We start from the raw sequence: 19,012 nt of genomic DNA, 5'->3' as shown, positions 1-19,012 counted from the left end.
TTCGGAAGGGTGCATTGATTCACGGATTTGACTTGGTTACCTTGGCAAGCAATTCTGACGAATGTGCCAAAGTAACTAGGCGAGTGGGCCAAGAGCACAAATATTAAGAAAAAGAAAAAGGAAAGTTTGACTGACAAAAGCAATTGAAAAGGGGAGAAGGGATGCCTGGTTTATAGAAAAATGCCTGCTATACAATTTAAACATTAAAAATGCTGGTTTTCGTTTACCACCCACTGTTCTGCCCAGATAGAATAGCCTGGAGCAGATATTTAATATTTGTAGACATTGGAAAGCTGTGGAACGTATACTGTTGGGTGCAAATATCTGTCTAGTCTGATTTGAGACACCATAATGGTCTACCTTTAATCACCCACATCATACTGGGAAATGCTGAAGGTAACAGCAGCCCTTCATTTCCTCCCATGCTTCCTTAAGTATAACGACAGGTGCGATAATGAAGCCCAAGGAGCCAGCAGTACAAGAAGATATTCTAAGGGACTGACTGTCTTGTTATGAACCTGTCTGGTTATTAAGATCTCCCTCAGACATGCGGTTGAGGTCATCATTACCCGCAGAGGCCCGTTTGTCAGTCACACGTGAAAGGGCTTCCTCCTGTGTTGTTCCCAAACTGTGGCATGCCTCAGTGAAGGTGAGACAGTGTGAGTTATTTTGCTACCTTAATTCTTCACCTCCAGAGTTCGAAACGTAGAAGGAATTTTAGAAAGAAACCACTGTGTACCACTGAAGCTCAATGGGAGCTTCCAGATGGAGCGCTACGAATCAAAAGGCCTTGGGCAGTGCACCTATAACATCTTATTTATTACATTTATATACAGCCCCATAGCCAAAGCTCTCTGGGCAGTTTACAAAAGTTAAAAACAATGAACATTAAAAAGTATACAAAATTTAAAACGATCAAAAACATAAAAACAACAGTATAAAAACGGTATAAATAGATACCTCCTCTGCAGATTTTTTTTTCTGGTAAGAAAGGAGATGAAAGAAGTGGTAGAAAAACTCAGGAGGGTTACAAATAGAAGATGATGGCATCTGGAAACCCCATAAAATTTTGTATTCAAGGCATGGCAATCGTAGAATAAAAACCTTATTTGGAAGCACTGGAATATTATTATTTTTGTCAACATTATAGAACTAAAAAAAAGATGAGATGATGATGGAGATGATAGCCACCTTTCCCCCACCCTTTAAAAAAAAAAAAACATTGTTTAGGCCCTGACTCAAAACTTCATGGAGCTCCAGTGCAGACAGCCTATAGTCGCTAAATTTATGCTGGAAAAGATTTGTTAGTCTTTAACATGCCATAAGACTCCCCCCCCCCCCGCCCACTGCTGCAATACTAAGATGGCCACCCTTCTGGAAATTATTACATTCTCTTTTGAGGATGGAGAATTCTTCAGTGCATCTATGAAACTTATTTCTGCTGTAGAGCCACCTTCAAACCAGCAAAGCTTCTGGAGCCTAACAATTGTGTTTAACCAGTTCCTTGAATCACTACAGGATCTTGAGAGTGGACGTTTCTGATCAATTGGATTCCTTTATTTTTATTTTTAAAAAGTCCACCAAAGATCTCAGTCAGGACTAGAAAGGATGACCCATTCATATGATGACTAATGCATACACACACACATGCATGCATACACTGATCAAATACAAATTATGCAAGCAATATCCTCACCATTGATGGATACTGCCTGCATAATTTGAAAAGTTATTCTATAGGCTATGAACACTGGATGGAAATATTGATAGTATAAGACAGGGGTGTGCATTCCACCACAGAATTATCTGGTAACGACGAACATCCGTGGAGCATTCGATCTTCCAGAGCGGAGATTGGCCGCTTCCAAACCCATTTATTAATATCAGAGCAGAGATGTGCCCAATTGGAGCTTCTAAAGTCTCCGTAATTATTCAACCGTGTGTGTGTGTGTGTATGTGTGAATTTAATATCTCCATATTTGGAAGACGTTGAGTGGGGTGAGGGCTAGCTTTGATATTAACATCTGTGGCTAGCCAATTAGGAATTGCTACAGCACTGTCCACGGCCCTTTCTTAGGGTGACCAACTGTCAGGATTTCCCCGGATTTGTCCTGGTTTTTTTTCTTTCCATGGTGTCAGGGGGGATTTTCTATAATTTTCAATAATGTCCTGGAATGACACACCTTCCTCTTTAAGGCTGCCATTAGCATGGCAGGAGGGAATGACATGCTTTCTTGAGGCACGTCATTCCAACACCCCGAGCTCCAATTGAGATCTTAAAGGGGAAAGTGGGTCATTCGTGGACATTATAGAAAAGGCCCCAGTTGTGGTGGATGGTGGTGGTGCAGAATGAAATCCTTTCCCCTCCTCCACTCCAATTGGGTTCTTTAAGGTGGCGGGGAATAACGTACTTTCTGCAGGACTCAGAAAGCTGCTTCCCCACACACACACACTAGGTGTCCTCTTTTTTGGTTTCCCAAATATGGTCAACCTACCTTTCTACACCTAAGGATTATCCCAGGAAAATGGAGGGATTGTCCCTGCCTGCTCCCAGGATCCCCTGTGTGCCATTTGAATGCACAGGGATGATCCCGGGATGATCCTGGGGGAAAAGGCAGGTGTTGAAATGGCTCATGACCATATTCTGTTCTCCTCCAATTGCAGTGTTCGGGGGAGGGGATTTTCTCATGGTCCTTCATTCCACGCACTCATTGTTGTTCTTGGTCTTGTGGTGTTCATTAGGGTCACAGAGAGAGAGAGAGAGAGAGAGAGAGATTTAACTTTGTACAAACAGTGCAGAGTGAGATGGGATGTGTGTTTGTTTGCAAACTGAGATTTAGAGGAGAGAGAGAGAGATCTATGAAATCTCGAGATGACTCTGTTTCTTTGCAGGGAGAATAGGAGAGAGAGAGAGAGAGAGAGAACTGTTTCACCTGTTCCACCCCCAGTGTGTGCACATGTGCCTGCCTGTTCTGTTAAAGCTTTTTCCTTCAATGTGCCTGCCTATCCCAGCAGGGCTGGGTGGTGGTGGTGGTGATGATGATGATGATGATGATGATGATTTTCCCTTAATGGTTTGACATGCTGTAGCTCTCCTTCCTCAAAGTTGAGCCTTGCCAGCAGCACTTGGCTTCAAAGTTACAAATGTCTTCTTCTTGTACTTGTACGTTTGTGTGTTTAGGGTTGTGCACTGCAGACAAGCAGCACACAATTAATAAAGCACGCTTTGATAACATTCCATCATGAGGCATGGGAAACACTGGCTGCTGCTGCTGTGCTGGTTCTGGCCATGGTGGGAGAGGGAGTACAAGGCTGGTTGGTTGGTTGTGTCATTCTGCTTGGACTTATAGAAGTCAGCCACAGTGTGAAAGTGCTGCTGGGCTGGCATTGTCAGTGAGTAAGCTTCTACACCTGAGTCAGGTTGGCTGTTTATTTCTCAGTTAAACTATTACTCCTATTGGCTGGCTGGGCTTCCAGTGCAGGCAGCGGTCATCATTGCCATCCTCCTCATCCTCCTGCCATGTAGGGAAGCTGTTGTTCTTGCCTTGACTCACTCCAATGTGCCCGACTGACAGTGGGGGAAGGGTGCCTTTTCCTCCTTGTCCTGAAAGCCTCCTGTCCTTTTTGAGGTTAGGCAAGCTGTGTGCTGCTGTTGTGGCATTTATTAATATATTTACTTATTTATTACTGTGCTACACGCTTTCCCGCTACTTCATTTCCATCTTCCCCTCAAGAGGTGCCTGAGAGTGGACATTTGAGTTCAGACTTTAAAAAAATCACTAAATGCAGGCATCTGCTCTAAAATTGGCATGCCTAAAGCCCTCTTTAACAGCTGTCATGGTGCCAATTTCCATGTGTTTATCTTTAAAACTGAGGGAGCTGTATACATTTTTGTTAATACCAGTTACCCGAATATGGAACAGTTCTTCGACTGGTAGTTCAACGAGGGGGAGAGAGGGACCCACTCTGGAAATAAAGGCAGAGAAACAGCTCTACAGAGCTTCAGATTGAATTTTGAGGCAGAGAAGACCCACTTTGCACACCCCTAGTATATGATATTAACTAAAACATTACCAAAAAATAACCAGATATTGTAAAAAACAACAAAACAACAACAACACAGGAGCCTAGGAAGTACAATTTGACCTGCAACCTGCTTGACTTACAAACCTCAATGACCCAAATGTATGGTACACATATTGTTTATGGGAAATTAAAGAAAAACACTTAGAAAGTCAAATATTTCTTAGATATAACATCATCTAAAGAGTGCTTTAACTTCTCTAGATGTGCTACTGTGACTCATATGTAGAGTTGTGTGGCATAGTGGAAGTTAACCACGAAACACATATAAATTCTAGACTTGTTGTGTTATTCAGTGCTTAAAAATACTTTCTAGATTTTGTGCAAAATAGACAGAAAATCCTTAGATCAAAGCTACTGGTGACATGTTAGCTTTCAGTTACAATTTCCACCTCCAATCTTGTGTGTGATCTTTAATACACACTTTATTGAAAATTAAGGAAGGGGGTGGGAATCCTTCTAGAAACACAATTGATTGTTGTTGGTCAAAGGTCACAGTTAATAGTCCATGCTCCTCTCTTATTGAGACATAAGGGCAACAAATAGAGCCAAAACATTTTGGAATACCTTTTCTGCCTGTAGTCTACCTGCCCTGTGTATTTGTGAAAGTTGGCCAGAGGGGATGAAATAGAGAGAGAGAGAGAGAGAGAAAGAAAGACACACACACACAGAGGAATGGGCTCTGAGCTGGAAAAAGAAACAACATTGCAAAGGTCAATGTTCAGATGATGGTATCACATCCTCCTTTCATCCCAGCAGTTCATGCGAAGGACGGGATCCTTGCTTGGCTTTACTTTAGGGAAAACTCTTGCTTTATTTGTTCACGTTGAACTGCTATCAGAGCTCAATGTCTCAGTGTTGTGTTTTAATAACATCAGTTTCCCCAGACCAGATACATATGAAGTCAGTTAGACGAATCTATAAACAATGGATAGTCACGCAAGAGCAGATTTTTGATTCCAAGATAACCTTTGCGAGGGCACTTCTATGGAGGCTGAGGCTGGGTCCTTCAGGCAGCCTCAAAGGAAAACTGTTAATTGAAGTGGGATGAAACTAAAATATTCCTTATTTAAGGTGTAGCTTTCTTCTCCTTTCCCAGTATGCATGGTGGGTGAAAGTTGTTGATGTTCTGTTCCTCAGATCTCCAGGACAGAATTTCATATTTTTTTTTTAATAAGTATATAAGAGGATACAGAATTTCAGTTATCATAGAGCTCATGGTCCCCCATCCTGAACAGAGTGATACACTTTGAGACATTTACCCTAATCAACACATGGGAATACTGGCTTGTCATGGCGGGTGGGAAGCATTTTTATTTTAGTCCGTCATTGATTTGGTACTTGTCTTTTGGTTATTCTTCTGGGTGATCTCCTGCAGAGGCTAGTGGGGAATCAGTTTTGCTCATTTGTTTGCTTCCAATAAAATTAAAAGAATCAGAGTTTGAAAATATAGGCAAGTTACCAAGTCCAAACTGTGGCCTTAGCTAGATGGGGCTTTATCCTAGGGCGAACCCTGGGATCATCCCTGTGGGTCCACATGATGCACAGGGGATCCCGGGATCAGGGAGAGGTCATCCCTCCCTTGCCCTGGGATCTCACCCTCCACTTTGGCCCCAGTTTTTCCATGGTCTCGGGCCTAAAACCACGGAATGTGTGGTCCGTTGCTGCGGTTTGACCCAGCTCTGCGCTGCGCCCATCGGGGGTAGGGTGGGGGGAGCGTGAATTTAAATTCTTTTTTTAAAAAAATGCTTACCTTTAACACAGGATTGTGCGCTCCTTCCTCTTTAAAAATTTTTAAAAATTGGCGAATGCGACGCCTCTCCTGATGAGGTCATCGCGTGTCACATGTAGACAGAGAGGGATCTCGTGATAAACGCATCACGGGATCTTCCCTCCTCTGTTGCGAGCTAAAAGGTAGGTTTAGCTAAGGCCTGTAATGGCAGTGTGAGAGCAGCAATGCCCATTGGGGTCAGAAGATATGAAAGTCAGCATCCAGCAGGGCACAACCACTAATGTAAATTATGTTGCACTAGCATAAACTACTCTAGCACAACGGCAATAACATCAGCTGGCACAACAATTTCCTGGGTAAATCCAGCTAACGCTATTGGCATTGTGCTAGAATAGTTTACGCTAGTGCAACATAATTTACGTGAGTGGTTTTCTTTTCGCCTACCCTTCTTCAGAAGAGCTCAGGATGATATACTTGTTCCCTCTTTTTTTATCCTCACATGAAATAGATTAGTCTAAGAGAGAGAGAGAGAGTTATTGACTCTAGCTATTTGTTATTCTGCACTGCTTTGAATGGGAAGGCACCAATCATTTTGTTATGAGTTTGCATATAATCTGACACAGGAGGGACCTGATCCTTGGGGAATGGAACAGAGCTCCTAAGAGGATTATTTAAAGATTGGAGTAACTTGTTATCCAACAAATAGTCAGAAGAAATCTGAGCATGCTGTTAAAAAATTCAGATGAATTCTGAAGTCATGGGCTAAAGCTGAATGTGTAACCACTTTGGGACTTATATCTCTCTTGGAAATTATACTCTTTCTTTGTCGTCATTTGTTGCTGTATGTACTTCGTGGATTCATCCCATCCCCAAATGAAAGTACTCTGGAAGAGTAGTGTATTGTTGTTTCCACCCTCTATGCTCTTCTTACATGGTTCTCTGATATTATTCACCCTAACTTACAGAGGCTGTTATTTGGCTACACTGTCTCTAGACATTGAGCACCAATGCCATGAGAATACAACAGTGAAAAAAGAGTGCTGTTCTACGAAGAACAGCAGTGACGTACCCTGTAATATTCTGCTAGCACTTTGTGCATGGTTTCTCACATAAGCACATGATCTGTTTATTGTTTGTTAGTATGTATTGTAAACAAAAAAATTTTAAAAAAAAAATCGGCACGGTGGCTTTATTTTCACCAGGGCTATAAAACTTTTTTTCAAGTACAAATATTCAAAAGGGGATGATCCCTAGCTTTTTGTCAAATTGATTGATTGATTGATTGATTGATAGAGTTAAAGATTTCTATACCACCTTTCTAGTGTCCATGCCCAACCTGGAACAGCTTACAAGAATTTAAAAATTTGATATAATATAAAGGAAGATATTCAATAAAAATACACAAAATATAAAAAAGGAGTAACATATGAAGATAACTCCTCCTCTTCTTCTTCTTCTTCTTCTTCTTCTTCTTCTTCTTCTTCTTCTTCCCAAAAAAGTTTAGGAGAGGGATGGGAGAATAATGTTAGTGTTCACCCAGATTCTGCAAACATCCACTTGATGTTTGTCTCTCCTTGATTTCCATGAGAATTTGCAATTTCTGCTCCTGTTGCATAAATGGGGAAATTGTGCAAATCAAATTCAGTTGAATAGGAAAGTTGCACCAAAATTGGAGTGTTTCATAAAGTTGCACAACTTTCCCCCATAGACTAACGTGCAAAATTGTGCAATTGTAAAAAATCGAACTGCAATTCCATTAGAAATTGCATATTTTGCAAATTGTTCAAGAATTTGCCAACATTTTCGGAGAACAGTTCTTCTGCTCACATTTGTATTCAGGGTTGCAAATAGGGTGTGTTCGAGTGTTTTGTGAACACAAATGATACTCTTGTACAACCCTAGTTTGGGATTTGGTATGAGGAGGGGAGTCTGTTCTTCAAAGAAAAGAAGTCAAGCAATGCATGGCATGTGGCAGCCCTCCTTTGCATCACCTACGAATGTCCAGAAACTTGAACTTCCCCAGGGCCTGCCACAGAGGCTGGAGAAGCAGGACTAGGGCTGACTTAGGGCGTGTGGGCAACTGGAGAAGAATGAGCTTCCAGATGCTCCTAGGTGAAGCTTGCGGGTGATTCCACAACATGAATGACCCAGCCCTGTCAAAGTGTATCTGTTGCAACAGCAGGTTAAGAGGGCAGAATTATTATTAAGGTGGCCTACTTTAGAGAGGACCGTCCTCTGTTTGAAGAGTGGCCCAGTCCAAGTTGAGTTTACCATTACAAGGGAGAGCAGGAAGGAGCCTTGACATTACCCATCAGCAACTGGGCAGCAGACTGGTCACAGTCTTGCCTGATGGGTGAGATGTATTGTATTTCTACTGAAATGATGGACATTCTTTCTAAACTGGCAGCCATACAAATAAATTGCCATATGTAAATTTTATGCAAATCTGCACCCTCCTTTGTCCTCTTGGCAATGTGAAAGTGGCCACCCTAGTTATAGTAATGGACCTCTGTGAGAGCTGCTATTCCCCATGCTCTCCGCACACCACAGGATGCAGAGTTGTGGCTGAGGAGTCTAGGCATAATTGCAGGCACTGCTGTTGATGAGAGATCTCCTGTGGGCAGTGGGGAAATGATGTTGCCGCCCCTCCATCAGTTCCTGCACCCACAATGAGCCGTGGAGGCAACATTTCTCACAGTCTGTTACGGCAAAAGCCAAAGGGAGACTTTTGCCAAGTGTTTGAAAGATGTGCGTATGCCTGTGCTAAGTGGCAGGAGGCATCAAGTAGCTCTTTATATTCTTTTGCTATGAAGTGCTGATGAGCAGAAATACCAAATGAATGGCTTCCAGAAACAATGGCAGAGCCATCGCTCCTCTCGTTTCCCTTTGGCATGAGTTTCTCTTTAAAGGAGGGCGAAGGGGGAGAAACCAAGACAGAATTAATTTCAAAGGAAGAAAGCATGTTCAACATATTTTTAAATAACTCACTTGATTTACAAAATAGAGTAATGGGGGCCATACTCATAAATATACATATATGTATATTGCCTATAATGCAAAACAATTCCATCTGGAGCATTGGGTATTGTTTTGAACAAAGGGCGTCTACTCAAGTCATTAATAGTGTATTTTATTAAAGGAAAATTGGCTTCAAAAGCGGTTGGGATTTGTGGGAATAAAAATAAAACTGGGATGAAAGTAATTATCCTCTACCCTGTTCCTTCCCCCATGCTCATTTGTCTATCCTAGACACAGACAGCAGCAGCAACTCCAGTGTCTTCTGTTCCTTCCATGTTTGATCTTTTCCTGCCCTTTCTTCTGCTGAATGTTGGCGCCAAAGGGAAGGCGGGGTATAATGTCCATGCTGAATATGATATCAGCCCTTTAAAGCAATGGTGCCATTGGGGATGGACTTTGGGGCAGAGACCCGGGGCCTTACTCTGCAGAATGCGCGGGAGGGCCCACAAATGCAGCAGGGCTAGCTTACTACATTTAGGAATAGGCGTGGGAATACACATTGCAATCTGAAGAGAGGGACTGCTAAGAACATAAGAAGAACCCTGCTGGATCCATCTAGTCCAGCAATCTGTTCACACAGTGACCAACCAGCTGCCCACACAAAACCCGCAAGCAGGACATGAGTGCAACGGCTCACTCCCGCTCATGTTTCGCAGAAAATGGTTTACATAGTCATACTGACTTTGATATTGGAAGTAGCATATAACGATAATTGATAAAAGATGACAAAGAAAAGGCTGAAGTGCTCAATTCCTACTTTGCCTCAGTCTTCTCCCAAAAGCGGGTCTATGAACCCCCTGGAAAAAGTGAAGCAGAAGTTGAGGGGGCAGGATTGCAATTTGAGATTGATAAACAAATGGTCAAAGAACACCTAATTTCCTTGAATGAGTTCAAATCTCCAGGGCCCGATGAACTGCATCCTAGAGTAATGAAGGAGCTAGCGGAAGAACTCTCAGAAACTTTGTCTATTATCTTTGCAAAATCATGGAAAATGGGTGAGGTGCCGGATGACTGGAGGAGGGCTAACGTTGTACCTATCTTCAGAAAGGGCAAAAAGGAGGAACCTGGGAACTACAGACCAGTCAGTCTGACATCCATCCCTGGGAAAATTCTGGAGAAGATTATAAAGAAGTCAATCTGTAAACACCTTGAAATCAATGCAGTGATTACTAGAAGCCAACGTGGATTTGTCAGGAACAAATCCTGTCAGACAACTTTGATCTCATTTTTTGATTGGGTAACCTCCCTTGTGGACTGTGGGAATGCTGTGGACGTCATATATCTTGACTTCAGCAAAGCTTTTGACAAAGTGCCCCATGATATTCTGATTAACAAACTAGCTAAAGTGGGCTAGATGGAACAACTATTAGGTGGATTCACAGATTGCTACAGAATCGGACTCAAAGCGTACTTATCAATGGAACCTTCTCAAACTGGGACGAGGCAACGAGTGGGGTACCGCAGGGCTCAGTCCTGGGCCCAGTGCTCATCAACATTTTTATTAATGATTTGGACGAGGAGGTGCAGGGAACGCTGATCAAATTTGCAGATGACACAAAATTGGGTGGGATAGCTAATACCCTGGGAGACAGAAACAAACTTCAAAGTGATCTTGATAGGCTGGAGTGCTGGGCTGAAAACAACAGAATGAAATTTAATAGGGATAAGTGCCAAGTTCTACATCTAGGAAATAGAAACCAAATGCACAGTTACAAGATGGGGGATACTTGGCTCAGCAACACTACAAACAAGAAAGATCTTGGAATTGTAGATCACAAGCTGAATATGAGCCAACAGTGCGATATGGCTGCAAGAAAGGCAAATGCTTTTTTTGGACTGCATTAATAGAAGTATAGCTTCCAAATCACGTGAGGTACTGGTTCCTCTCTATTCAGCCCTGGTTAAGACTCATCTAGAGTATTGCATCCAGTTCTGGGCTCCACAATTCAAGAAGGATGCAGACAAGCTGGAGCGTGTTCAGAGGAGGGCAACCAGGATGATCAGAGGTCTGGAAACAAAGTCCTATGAAGAGAGACTGAAAGAACTGGGCATGTTTAGCCTGGAGAAGAGAAGATTGAGGGGAGACATGATAGCAGTCTTCAAATACTTAAAAGGTTGTCACACAGAGGAGGGCCAGGATCTCTTCTCAATCCTCCCAGAGTGCAGGACACAGAATAACGGGCTCAAGTTAAAGGAAGCCAGATTCCAGCTGGACATCAGGAAAAACTTCCTGACTGTTAGAGCAGTACGACAATGGAATCAGTTACCCAGGGAGGTTGTGGGCTCTCCCACACTAGAGGCCTTCAAGAGGCAGCTGGACAAGCATCTGTCAGGGATGCTTTAGGGTGGATTCCTGCATTGAGCAGAGGGTTGGACTCGATGGACTTGTAGGCCCCTTCCAACTCTGCTATTGTATGATTCTATGATCAGGACTAGTAGCCATTGAAAGCCTTCTCCTCTAGGAATTTGTCCAACCCCCTTTTAAAGGCATCCCAATTGGTGGCCATCACTATATCTTGTGGTAGCAAATTCCATAGTTGAACTTCGCACTGTGCGAAGAAGTACTTCCTTTTATCTGTCCTGAATCTCCTACCAATCAGCTTCATGGGATGATCTCGGGTTCTAGTATTACGAGAAAGGTAGAAAATGTCTCCCTATCTACGTTCTCCACACCATGCATAATTCTGTATGTCTCTATTCAGTCCAGAGTATAAAATTATCTAACTGCATTACTGCTTGCAACTTGAAACAGGAGCTCATCTAAAGGAAAAATGAGATCACCCAAAGTTGTATGAAAATAAATGATGTAGTAATGTAGCAAAAAATCAATAGTAACAACAAATGTTCAAAACTACATCCATGAAGTTGGAATTTTTGACATTCACCTTTAGCTTTCCATACTCTCTAGCTGCAATTAAGGAAAGATACCTGACCATCAGTTCAAATGTCAAAGTGCCCAAAATGTGATAAATTAAGATAGTGGTCAATCCAGTTCAATGTATTTGTTATAAGAGTTACAAAGGAGCGAATCCATCCTATATATTAATAGCTAACTCATTCTCTGAATACCAATCTCAATGTAACCATACAGTACCATCCACCCACAAAGAGTTTGCAGAAGCACCTTTCAAAATAGGAAAAAGCCTAAGAGTGGGGGAAATGCCAAATAGTCCAATGAGGATTGAACATGCTCAGTGGTCATAACATGCTGCATGTATGTTGGAAAAGGAACAAAAAACTGGGGGAGAGAGAAAATGGAACGGAGTAAACAGGAAAGGAGCATGTCTAGTTGGCTGGTTGGAACCCTGAGTAGGAGCACTTAGCCTGCACTGCAAAATTTTCTTACAGGTTTTGCTTGTGTTTATCTAACATGAAAGTGTTGTCTGAAGGTGTCACAGTAAAAAAAAAAAAAGCCATCTTGTTCTCAGTACCTGACACTGCATGATGTCCATGTATAATTTTCTGTGAAAGAAAATCTTGGGTGATGCTGGATTAGTGAACAGTTTTCTGTGTGTCACTTTCTTGGCTGTGTGATGAACCTGTGATGGGAGCAGAGACTCCTTTCATTTGAATGCAAGGTGAAAGACAGTCTGGATTCTGCCTGCCAAAGCAATTTTCTGTTGCAAAGCCAAGACGTCTTCTTTTTAAAGCACTGCGCTGCATCTCTCTGTGCTAAATGCTGGGTGGTGGTGGTGGTGGTTGCTAAATCTCTTCCCAGAGCCTTGCATATTTCCCACAAAGCCCTGAGTGCCCATTGATGCCAATGGATGGTTGTTGTTTTTCTCAGCTTATTTGCCATGCAGGCAGTGGAGGGTGATGGCTCCAATATCAGTGGGGTGGAGAATCCACTCTGGTGTGGGTCAACCAGTCAGAACTCTAAAGGAGATCTCCAAGGTATGAAACACCTTAGACAGCTCCTTTAGAGTTTTGACTGGTTCTCACTGAAACTTGGAGCGGATTCACTGTTCCACTGACATTGAAGCAACCACCCTCCACGATTTGCCAGGAGCAATTTTCAATGAAGACTGCAGCTGGAGAGAGAAGGGTTGTCTTTCCCAAGTGCTACAACATCCCCTGAAAAAATAATAATTCCTACATCGCAATTAAGCTTAAGGGATGGGAGGAATCCATTGATCTGGGTCAGGGTGCACATTAATTGAAGAATTGACTTTATTTGGCATTATTTCAATGAGAAGTTAATTGGCTGCCATTGCCTCCTGGGAAATTTAAATAAATCATAATTATTTGTCAATGGGCATATATAGCTATACATTAGCATATGCAGATTTTATGCAGATTTTGTGTCCTATGGGTCTGGGCCCTGAATCATTTACATGCCTAGCAATGCCCCTGCTAAACACTCGTCATCTTAGGGTCATGTTTAGTGCTGCCTATGTATTTCAGAGGGCAGGTAATCATTAGTTAAGTGTGTTTCTGTGGCTAGGAAACAATCAAGATGGTTTCTATGATAGTAGAGTCACATCATAGGTTGCTCAACCCGCATTTCCATGCCGTACCCCATCTATCCTTCGGCTTCTAAGATACCACAAGATAATTCAGCCTAAATGGTTCTGGCTTACATGTAAATCTTTCAGACCAAGAGCAAAGTTGCAAGAGGTGGTTTTTGTGGTGGGGCACTGTGCCGGGACTATCAACCACACTTGGCTTCGCATCACATTATGCGGCTCAAAAGGTCTACAGAAAATAGGAAAAACATCACATGTACATTTTCAGAAAATCTGTCCTCAAGATGGTGAGCTTAATGAAGATTGATGTGCATCCTGCAAACACAGCAAGCTGAAAAGGGGGAGAAGGAGAGCAACACCTATGGTTTGAATTCCCTGCCAAATTCATACCAAACCAAGATGATGGGTTGGGAGTCCCCTCTCTGGCAGCAATCGCACTGGGACTCATGGGTAGCAGACATTGCGAGCTACCATTTAGCATAAAGCAAGAAACACATTTCCCACACATTTTGCATGCTTCAGTTCTCATTTGTTATGTGTGGACCTGAAATAGATGGGATAGAAATATGTAATATCTTCAGGACAGATGAAAGAAAGCTGTCCTGATACAGCATATAACTGATGGATGAGATTCAATACTACAGAGGTGGGGAACCTCTTTCCGCCTGAGGACCAAATTCAATTTCAGAGGAACTCTTGAGGGGCACAATCCAATGGTGGGCGGGGCTGAAGGCAAAGGGGTGGGGCCAAAAATACAAAATAGTCCTGCATATTGTAGCTTAAAGCTCTTCTTTCCATTAATGAAGCCTTAGGAGAGGCATTTCAACCTTTTAGAATGGGGGAAGACTCTGCCCCAAAGTAAGGAAGCCTTTGGTGGTTGGGGGAAAGGGGTGGAGCCAGGGAAAGGGGGCAGGAACATCTAATGAACCCAGCAGGGCTGGATTGTGACCCCAGGTCTGATGTTCCCCACCCTGCATCACTACTTGATATGGCAATGACTGCTAGCTTAAATCACTTTGAAGAATTAGAAAACATATGTGATCAATAGCTATTAGTGATGAAAGCCAAACAGAAGCTGCATGAACAGGATCCTTCTGAACATCTGATACGTTTACCTTCATTTCCTCGTAGGACGCTGTTGGCCAATATGCCTGGCTAGATAAAGCTTTGGTCTGATCCAGCATTTCAATTTTTATTTTATAGCTACTTTTCATACATCGTACTGACATTGACCAGATCTACATCAAGCAGCATATGACACTTTGAAAACGGTTTGAAAACTGTGTATGGAATGTGTCCTGAGCCCCAACAGTTGTCACTACTGTTATAAACCATTTTAAAGCAGTAGTGTAGATCCTGCCCAGGAAGAAAAAAATGTAGTTCCCAGTGATCCCATAAGTAATGGAGTTAGTTGCCTAACATGCTTAGAATTTTATAGATCAAAGGTCCTCAATGCAGTGCCCATGAAGCTCTATACTCCCTGCCCACCTTCAAAAATTATATAATAATAATAATAATAATAATAATAATAACAACAACAACAACAACAACATTAGGGTGCCAAGTTGTATTTCCTATTCCCAAACCTGCTGCCAATCAGTGCACAGGAAGAGAAGGAAAGAGTTGCTTTCTGCCCCATCCAATTTCTCTCTCTCTCTCTCTCTCTCTCTCTCTCTCTCTCTCTCTCTCTCTCTCTCTCTCTCTCTCTCTCTCCACTCCCAGCCTCTAGCCTTGCTATTTCTTGCCACCCAGCTCCTTTCCTCACTATCTCTCTCCTTTCCCTATCCCTACCCTTCTTTCCCTCCCTTCCTACCCCCTTACCTTGCTCTTTCTGTCCCACCACCCTTTTATCTTGCTGTTTCTCTCCACTCCCAGCCTCACTGGCTGAGTTTAGACAACACACTAATCAACTGGGGGGGGGGGGGGATAGGAAGAGAATGGGAAACAACAGTTGATTAGTGTGTCGTCTGAACTCAGCCAATATTTGCCTTGCTATATCCTCCTCCGTCCCAGTCTCTAGTCATGCTATTTCTCCCCCTTGCCCCACTTCCTTTGACTAACTAGGCCCACATGGCAGCCATTATGTAACTAGCCATGTCTTCTGTGGGAGACATTTTTGGCCTACTCAGTCAAATTTTATTTATTTATTTATTTATTTATTTATTTATTACATTTCTATACCGCCCAATAGCCGGACCTCTGAATGTCTGAAATGATTTTGAGATTTTAATAATGAGGAATATTCTATTGAAGAATGGTACAAAGAAGTATGGGATATAGCTATTAATGATAAATTGACTTGTAATATTAAGTGGAGGAAAGGTATAACTAAAATAAACGAGTTTGAAGGAATTTGGAAACAGTTCCTAATATTTGTGTTTTCTAAGGGAAGTGGGAAACCACCAGCAGAAGACAGTATGAGATTTTGGAAGCAGGAATAGATCCCGGGGTGGTGGGTGCACTTATATGTTAAGAATGATTATGATTATGTTATGATATGTTATGTTATAGTTAATATCTATCAATATATATCTATTCAACATTTACTCAACAAGTATGTAGTATGTTGTTGTTGTTGTTTCTTTATTGTAATGGTGTATGTTTAATTATGTGGAAAAGCAATAAAAAAATTTTTTTTTAAAAAAAGAGATTTTAATAATGTATTGGTTTTATGTTTTTAATCACTTTTATGTATTTTATATTTTTGTATTCAGTGTTGTTCCCCGCCTTGATCCAGAGGGAGAGCCGGGTAATAAGTAAATGATGATGATGATGATGATGATGATGATGATGATGATGATGATGACGTGGTGCCCACAGCAGTTTCTCCCATTCTGAAATATGCCCACTGGTCCAAAAGGGTTGAGGACCCCTTTTGCAGTGTAAGAGTGTAGACCTCCCAGGCCTCTCAATCCTCTAAATGGGAGTAGGTACAGTCAGGTTAATTGAACTCTTTTCTCCATAGCTCAGAGACTGGAAGTATTTGCTTGGGATCAAACATCTCAGATTTTGGGATCTCTTAGGTAGCTTTGATTTTGTGAATTACATTTTTTTTAGTATTCCAACTATGTGGGGTCACACACACACTTCATATACATGCGCAAACTTCCCTTGCTTTCTCCTCCCCTCTTTCATTAGGAGACACTGAACTCATAACAAATACATTTCGTGTTGCAAAGAAAACACTGTCATTAGCTGTGCTTTTTTTGGCCTGCATGTGTGTGGTAAAACGTCTAGTAACAGTTGGCAAGGCTTCTGCAGGGAGCGAGGTTCCCATGGTTAGATCTAAAGCCCAAATACTTGGAACAAATTAACACCAGCCAAGAAAGTGAGGCTAATTACTGGAACATTTGGAAGATGAGGTCTCCGTAACTTGAAAAATTATATATATGCAATTTACAGTCAAGCTTCTCTCTCTCTCTCTCCTCTTTTTGTCTCTCTGCAACAAATGTAGGTGATCTCAGGGCTGTGGGAAGCACCACCTCCCTGCACAGAAACCTCTCAGTCTATCAGGTCATTGCCACCAAAGGCTCTGGATGGTATTTCAAAGCTGAGGAATGGGGCCATAGGGAGCTGGCGACCCTTTCGTCTATGTTTTCTCATTAGTGGTTTTTCATCGTTGAAAAGCATCTTCATTGGAGGCCCAATATTCCAGCAACATGCTGCTTTAATCTGGGGTGGCTTTAGAAAAAAATCCCAGAGTGCATACAATTCAACAGGAGAACAGTCATCTTTGCTAATATGTTCTTTGGGGAGTGACTTTATAAATCCTGCAGGCCCTGCTGGTAACATCTGCCTTTGGTAACATTTTAATGGGGCAAAATTACTCAGTAACCACATTGATGTTGACCTTTGATGCATAAATATATAAAGTGTATATTATATATGTATGCATATCACTCTCTCTCTCTCTCACACACACACACTCACTCACACACACACACACACACACACACACACACACACATATGGAACATATACTTGGGGTTTAACAAATAATACCTGATTTCAATACTGATACTTTCAGTATCAGTATTGTGAGTGTATGCAGGAATTGATACCATTTCAAACTTGGATGTGGTTGGGTTTGTATTCTTCTTAGAGGGGGGAAATCAGAAAGGAAAAAATTGTTAAGAAAAAAGTGATTTTCAAACATTGTACAAGCCATGGTTTTTAAGAGGATCACTGGACATTCAGAAAAACCTTTGAATATTAAGGGTTTTATCCAATATTAGTCCTTCTCAGAGTAGACTCACTGAAATGAATGGGAATGGGACTTAAATTGGACTAACATAGGATCCAACCCTAAGGCTGCAATGCTATGTCCACTTACCTGGGAGTAAGCGCCATTGAACTCAATGGGATTTACTTCTGAGTAGATATGTATAGGGTTGTACTATTGACACCATAACTGATCAACATGGGGAAGATTTGCACTGTGCACATGCCCAGCAACTCTATTTGGGTCACCAAGAGTGAGATTAACTTTTGATTTTTACACGACAAACTTCCTCCCACATCTTCCACAAGACTTTTGGCCAAGAGAGATGGCATATAATCAGGGCCGGTGCCAGACTATTCAGCGCCCTAGGCTGTGAGCGGCTTCCAGCCGGACGCACCCTTCCAAAGCCGCCGCCCCGCCCCCCAAACCCAGCGTCCTGGCTTCAAAGCCAGGAGCGGGCACTGGCTTCGAAGCCAGGATACTGGGGTTGGAGGGTGGGGCAACGGCTTCGGAACAGTGCACCCGGAAGCCGCTCTAGGAGAGCAGCTTCCGGGTGCTCCATTCGGCGCCCTCCTTTGCTTGGCGCTCTAGGCCACCGCCTTAGCTGCCTCTATGGCAGCGCCGGCCCTGCATAGAATTGATGTTTGGTTGCCTTTGTGTTGGATTGGATCCCTGAGTGGATCTGAATAATCCATGTACATTACTGCTCTGCTCCTGGTCCTTCTCCATCCACCCTTTTTTGGCCACCTCCACCACCCAATCTCATTACTTAATAATTTATTTAAGCATGTATATCCCAGAAATAAATTTATACCAGAGAAGTGGAGTGATGTCTCCAGATGGAAGTTAATTGTAGTACACAAAGGTCCAAAATGAGGCAATTACTGAGTACTCCCACAAGAGGGCAACTGAACAATGTGTGAGTTCTGTCATTTTTGGGTATGGAAGAGAAGTAAGGTTCAACAGTACATCTCCAGAAATGAGAGGAATTAAATCCTCACTCATCTTCTGGGATTTGTAGGCTTCACAAGGAGAAGTGAAGGGTTACAGTTTCCCCATATAAAAACTCTTTACAAGTTTATTTGAACAAAATGTTGTTGGGTAATGAGGAGCTACAGAGAACATATGTAAGGCGGGGAGAACATTAGTATAGGTGATGTTGCTTTCGCCCCATATGCTTCTTGTCTTTAGCTTCCACCTATCTAGGTCAAGTTTGAGGTAAGAAATGTTTGAGGTGAGTCCATGTTTGTCTTATCCATTTGTGATACATCTTGTGATTTTGCTATGTAGAAGTGGGGTCTGAGGAGTGCCATTTAGAGTTTTAGTGTGATCCAGCTACTCTAAGATTTCAGAGAGGAGGCAATGTTTCAAATAGATACATCCAAGTGTTACTGAGTCAATAAGTAAAAAACCAGCAAAAGGAATTTGTCCACAAATGTGTCACATGACTGCTATATCAAGATATGAAGATAATGGATTGGATACGAACTT

This window comes from Elgaria multicarinata, chromosome 2 (genome assembly GCF_023053635.1).
Source record: "Elgaria multicarinata webbii isolate HBS135686 ecotype San Diego chromosome 2, rElgMul1.1.pri, whole genome shotgun sequence".
NCBI lineage: Eukaryota > Metazoa > Chordata > Lepidosauria > Squamata > Anguidae > Elgaria > Elgaria multicarinata.
The sequence above is the reverse complement of the archived record's forward strand: the minus strand, read 5'-3'. Positions refer to the sequence as shown.